Raw genomic sequence first — 6,552 nt, 5'->3', positions numbered from 1 at the left:
TCTTTCTGCATCTAAGAGCCAAGTGCAAAGTCACATTCTGCTCTTTGACAGAAAAGTAAATGAGTGAAATTGTATATATCAATCAGACCAATAAAAAATTTCTTGGGTTGAGATCATCCTAAGTAATGTCATGTGGTGGGCCTTGGAGAAACACAAAGTCCCAATAAAATACATTACCCTCATCAAGGATATGTATGATAATGTTGTGACAAGTGTTCGAACAAGTGATGGCGACACTGATGATTTTCCAATTAGAATAGGGCTACACCAAGGGGCAGCTTTGAGCCCTTATCTTTTTGATTTGGTGATGGATGAGGTCACAAGGGATATACAAGGAGATATCCCATGGTGTATGCTCTTTGCGGATGATGCGGTGCTAGTCGATGATAGCCGAACGGGGGTTAATAGAAAGTTAGAGTTGTGGAGGTGAACTCTAGAATCGAAAGGTTTTAGGCTTAGTAGAACTAAAACTGAATACATGAGGTGCAGTTTCAGTTCTACTAGGCACGAGGAGGGAGAGGTTAGCCTTGATGGGCAGGTGGTACCGGAGAGAGACACTTTTCGATATTTGGGGTCCATGTTGCGGAAGGATGGCGATATCGATGAAGATGTGGGCCACCGAATCAAGGCTGGTTGGATGAAGTGGCGCCAAGCTTCTGGCGTACTCTGTGACAAGAGAGTGCCACAAAAGCTAAAAGGCAGGTTTTATAGGACAACTATCCGACCTGCGATGTTGTATAGCGCGGAGTGTTGGCCAACGAAAAGACGACATATCCAACAGTTAAGTGTAGCAGAGATGCGCATGTTGAGATGGATATGTGGCCACACAAGAAAGGATCGGGTACGGAATGACGATATACGGGAGAGAGTTGGGGTAGCACCGATTGAAGAGAAGCTGGTCCAACATCGTCTCAGATGGTTTGGACATATCCAACGGAGGCCTCCGGAAGCGGCAGTGCATAGCGGACGGATAAAGCGTGCTGAGAATGTTAAGAGGGGTCGTGGTAGACCAAACTTGACATGGGAGGAGTCCGTTAAGAGAGACCTGAAGGTTTGGAATATCGACAAAGATTTAGCCATGGACAGCGGTGCGTGGAAGTTAGCTATCCACGTTCCGGAACCATGACTTGGCTTCGAGATCTTATGGGTTTCAACTCTAGCCTACCCCAACTTGTTTGGGACTGAAAGGCTTGGTTGTTGTTGTTGTTGTTGTTGTGAGATCATCCTAAGTAATGGGGTGTGGAGAGCCATAGTTTTAGGCTACGCTGCAGCCACAATGTTATGACATGACCAATTCTGTGTAGGATATGATGTATCTAGCAAACCTGCACAATGGGTAAAATTCTAATTATATCCCTTCTCTAATAGCATCTATCTCATTGCCAACACACAACCTCAACAAACAGAGCATGCATACATCTTATTTAGCACGAAACGGCTATAAGCTCAGCATTTAGGCTATTGAGTGCATGTAATTCGAGAGAGAGAAATCCTTTGTCAGCACTAAATATGCCTTTTCAGAATAAATATACCCCTTCTCCAATAGTATCTATCTCAAATCCTCAATGAAAACAGAAGATTAGAAAAAGAAAAGGTTAGGCAATGCTGGGAGCTTGGTGGAGAATATATAGTGACTGCAAAAAGCTTAAGGCATTTGACAGTCCATTCAACCAACATTAAAAATGAGTGATACGCCTATCCTATACTACTGCACTGGTGACGTTTCTTAAATCTTATTGATTACGATAAAACTAACATACTAAGTCCAGAAAGAAATACATGACTTCACAGTATACAACTAACATACTAAGAGCAATAAAAGATTACGATAAAATTGTTACAGAAAGAAAGCAGACGAAAAATGGCTAAGCCATTCTAATGTAGACAATGTCTACGTTGGGATCAGATAATTGCCCACCTGCATGGCAGTTACATGACATAGAAAAAAGTTACACTTAGATGCTCTAAACTTCTTTGTACTTTGATTTAGGTTTATCCAACTGTATTTTTTTTACAGAACACCAGTATATGAACATAGGGATAAGGGAATCTGTATACGCACCAACAGCAGAGCATGATAATTTTGAACCTCGAAGAATATAGATAGTCAGATACTGACGGTTTAGACTGTTTCTCAACTTATTTCTCTATAGTGTCATGTAAAGAAAGCAACCATGAGTTTGTGTCAGAGAAGTAATTAAATCCGTAGTGGCAAAAGTAATACTAACATGAAAAAAGATGAGCGTGGTTGTCTCATGAGTAGTAGAATCAGCCTAGTCTTAGTAGGGTGCTTATCTGATGCAAGAGAAACATTAGAAACACCATGGAAAAATGGAAAATCCAATTAGTGGGCACTAATTCAAATATAACTTAGATATTCTAAATGATTAACAAAAGAACGTTACCATATATAAGGAAAAATCGCCATGGACCACCAACGCTAATTAACACCATGAAAGCATGATGTGTCATTGTTTTACCACTGAATATTTGCATTACCGACACGACCAAATCCACATGTGTATATTTCACCATCAAAACTAATTGCTACACTATGAAACTTTGATGCAGCAACAAGTTTGATGTATGTCTAATGCAAGGCGTTTACTTTACCATGGCAGTTTCTGTACGTTGGCATGGCCAGCTCCCAGCTAATGGTTTGCATTTCCGTAGTTGAGTACATCGATTGCAACTAAAAAAAATTATTAATTTTTTTGTGAAGCATACCTTGCACAGATTGCCCAAGGGATAATCATCATATCAGTACCGTCACACAAATTTTTTTTAGAGATAAATGACTGTCTCCTAGAACATAAGAGAGCTAGCTATGCTACCTAGATCAAGTTAGGTACCACCACCAGGCTAATGAATGCGTTCAACCCAAAGAGCCACTAATTTAATATAGTATCGAAGGATCTCCTAATTATGTCATCATCACCTTCATTTTTTCTCCTCGTCAGTAATTTAATCTAGTATCGAAGGATCTCCTAATTATGTCATCATCACCTTCATTTTTTCTCCTCGTCAGTAGATCCAAAATCGCTTTTAATGCTTCTGAATAATCACAGAATTGGCAAAGTTTTGCTAGATCAAGAAGAAATCAACAAAGTTGGATGTATAGCAAGTACATTGGTCTATGCCGAATATAGTTCGCACAAATTAGAGACGGGGAGAGAACTGCACAACACATACCAATCAAGAGAGGAGCAGGAGGTATCACCCTATGGTGGTGCTTCGGATCAGAATCAAGAGCTTCCAGCGCCGTTCACCAACACAGCTTTCACCAAGGCTTCCTCCTCGGACGACCCCCTTATTCACCAGCGAGGGAAGTAGGCAAGGCGCACTTGCCGGCGGTGGCGCTGACCTCGTAAAAGTATATTCACTTGTTAGTAGAACCTGCATTATATTACAGATATTTCAAATACACATATAAAGATATCAGGCTAGACACTAAAGCCAGTTCTTGTAGAAGTACATACCTTACCGCAAAATCTAGTGTATCATTGAACACAACAATTGCTAACCAGACTTGCCAGCTTATCTCATAACGTAGTGGCTCATGTCGCAATCAGCTGTACCCTGCGGAGATTTTGTGTAGCTCTAGACAAATGTTGTGCAAAACACTGGAGCTAAATGCAGAATAGGAACAACACCTGGAACCAAAAAAAGTCGACACCGTATCTTCTAAGAGACACACTCCACGCTTATTGACAGCTTAATCGCACAAAAATGTAGAAGCTTGCTGCAGTCTGCCTAAAACTCAGAAAAATGGAAGAACTGACTTCCAAGGAAGAAATTGTTCAAAATCCGCCAGAAGTCTTCCAAATTTTTAACTAAGCTTGGGGATGTGGGGAATTGGCGAAACGGATGTTACCTGCTTGAGATTGCCGTAGGCGGCCTCGTCATCTTTGGTCATGAGGGGCAGCCCGGAGGAGGCACCAGCTGGTGCACCGCCAGGCTCGTCCGCATTAGGTCGATCATCTCCTGTGCGCGGAGACAGGGAACACCACCAGATCAGACACCGCGAAGAGGAACACAGCAGAGGGGGATCACGGATTCCGGAGGGGATTGAGTTGACTGACCTAATTAAAGGTCGAGGCGGTGCTGGACGTCGGCGAGGGCGTTTCTGGCGGTGAGGAGCGTCACAAACACGTCGTTCACCGCTGCTCGCCATGGCCGCTTCCCGATCTGGCGCTAGTTGGTTTGAGCCGCCATTGGTGCAACCTCGAGCTTGCGCCGCCGTCATCTCTTGATTTTCCCGGGGCGGCATGGATCTTCACTTGAGGACGGCGCTGCTCCAAATCGTACGAAACATCTATGATACTCCGGGCAGACATTGGGAGGTGTTTGGCGTGGAAGAGGAGGGACGTGAAGAGGAGCGGCGATAGCCGAAGCCCGGAGGGGAGGCCTTCCGAAGGGCAGCCGGCGGTTGGCTGGAGTGGCTGGAGTGCCCAAAACCTGGTAGTCATGTGACAATCGCGTTTCATTTGGTAGTTCCGTGACATCTATGGCACAATTGTGGTAGTTTTTTTGTCATTTACTCGTGAGGATGGGATGAGGGAAAGTGATGGGAAGAAAAGTCGTACTTCTACATTTGCCCCCACGGGCCCACACAGTAAGGATGGTTCATCGCAGGAGGAACGGTCCCGAGTCCTGAGAATGCAGTGTTTGCAATAGGATTTACTTCTTGTAAATAATATGCTCGGCCTGCCCTGGTTAGCCTCTGCTTCATCCATACTCAGGAGACAGGATCTCCAGCCCCAGACAGGAGACAGCTCTCGGGGCACACGCCGGAGAAACAGCCGGGGGCGTAGAGGCGATTCTGTGTCTTGGCATGCAATCTGACGTTCTCTGTAGCTTTGGTTTGGCGTGCGTGTGTTCATGCGGTGTCCCAAGTGATCGTTATAGGAGTGGTGAGGTGAATTGTAGTGCCTCTGTCATAGCTCTATAATTCTATTATGCTGGCTGTGTTATACATCGTTTCCCCGAAACACTACTGAGTTGCGTTGGAGGACGCCGCCGTCGCCCCCAAGGCTATGCCTTGCCTCGGGGGAAGCCGCATCAGCGCTCCAACCCCGGAACAGAAGCCGCAGTCCCCGCGTCGCCCTTGTTCTGGGGCCGGCAGCGGCGAGTGATTCAACCTGGAGGACAGGTCTGACCGTCTGGGTCCTTGGCTTCTTTCCTCTAATGGCGGCGGCAAATGAGCAGGGAGGAGCCATTGTCAGCGTTGTACGTGCGGCGGTACATGAGGAGTGAGAGCGGCGGCCGCAGGTATGAGCCAAGGTCACGTGAAAAGTGTTGAGGCAAGGGATGAGGATGCGGAGAAGACTCCCTGTATTGCTCCTGCCTAACCCCCTATGCCGTGGTCTCAATTTTCAAATCCAGTGAATCTCCTTCTCTCAACTGGGATGGCTAAGCCGGTGAGACACAGATCCGTCAAACTCTGCTCTAATTAGTTCGATTGTGTTGGCATTGACAATTGATTGGAGCAACGTACTTGCAGAAATAAATCCTACATATCATCTTAATTTCAGTTGTAATATACTGATTGCACTTTGCTACCTCTGTAAACTATTTACATATTTATGTGCACATGCTACCTACATATCATATTTTAAAATCTGATATATTTTCTCAATGAACTTATGCAAATTCATGTTCATAATGTCATACTGTTTCTTTTTAAATCAATAGATACAAATAACAAAACTACTTGACTTATTCATGTCATTTAGACTGTAGCCGCATTCAACACACTGATTTCATCGTATGGTGAAATATTTGGTAGGCTTTGCCCTGCAAAATAGAAGGATTTTATTTAGGTCAGGTTGTTTTCAAATTATTGCAGTTGTTTTGGATACGGACATGGAGTTGGATCATTTATATATGCTACTTCTGTTTTGGTGAATAAACACACGCGTATTTTAAGATGAAAATTGATAAAAAGAATTGAACAATAAAATCATGATTACATTGTACGTAGTTAGAATAGTTGGAATCGCATTGAAAAACATTTTCTAATAATGCTACTTTTATGCCTACAATGTGTTTGGTAAAAAAAACATGAAAAAGAGCATGCATTCTTGATTGGAATGGAGGGATTAATTGCTACTAACCTGGTAGAACCAGCGTGTCTACCCGGTCTAGGGCGGAGATTGTAGGGGAAGGAAGGGACGGTGTACGTGCGGAGGCGAAGGCGCCAGCAGCAGGGCGCCGTCGCGCGGCTTGGGAGAGGCGGCGGCGCAAGGCGGCGGCGGCTAGGGTTTGAGACTCCGACTCCTTGAGGAGCCGGCAACAAATATGTTTATTGCTTCCTTGTTCTGATCGATTACAACTCGTTTATATAAGAGAACTCTGCTGATGGGCTAAGCCCCTAATCTTCTAATTAGGCTAAGCCCCTAACTAAACCTGGCCGGTGGGCCCCCTCAGGCGGGAGACCAATCCGGTCAGAACATCTCTCCCCGCCTGCGCAAACAGCTCGTCCTCGAGCTGGTAGTCTGGGTAATGCTGCTGGAACGCATCACGTGGTTCCCAAGTCGCCTCCTCAGCTGG

General features: G+C 44.8%; 1 long non-coding RNA gene across 1 annotated transcript; it reads right to left on the bottom strand.

Moving 5' to 3' along the window:
- Positions 1-1,140: 1,140 nt before the first annotated feature.
- On the bottom strand, positions 1,141-4,421 carry LOC124666472. Its single transcript, XR_006990907.1, has 4 exons — positions 4,083-4,421; positions 3,875-3,984; positions 3,480-3,777; positions 1,141-3,396 (listed from the first exon to the last, which is right to left on the bottom strand). It is a non-coding gene; the product is annotated as an uncharacterized LOC124666472 (long non-coding RNA).
- Positions 4,422-6,552: the final 2,131 nt, after the last annotated feature.

The sequence above is a fragment of the Lolium rigidum genome, chromosome 6 (genome assembly GCF_022539505.1).
Source record: "Lolium rigidum isolate FL_2022 chromosome 6, APGP_CSIRO_Lrig_0.1, whole genome shotgun sequence".
NCBI lineage: Eukaryota > Viridiplantae > Streptophyta > Magnoliopsida > Poales > Poaceae > Lolium > Lolium rigidum.
This window is presented reverse-complemented; position numbering and strand designations above follow the sequence as displayed.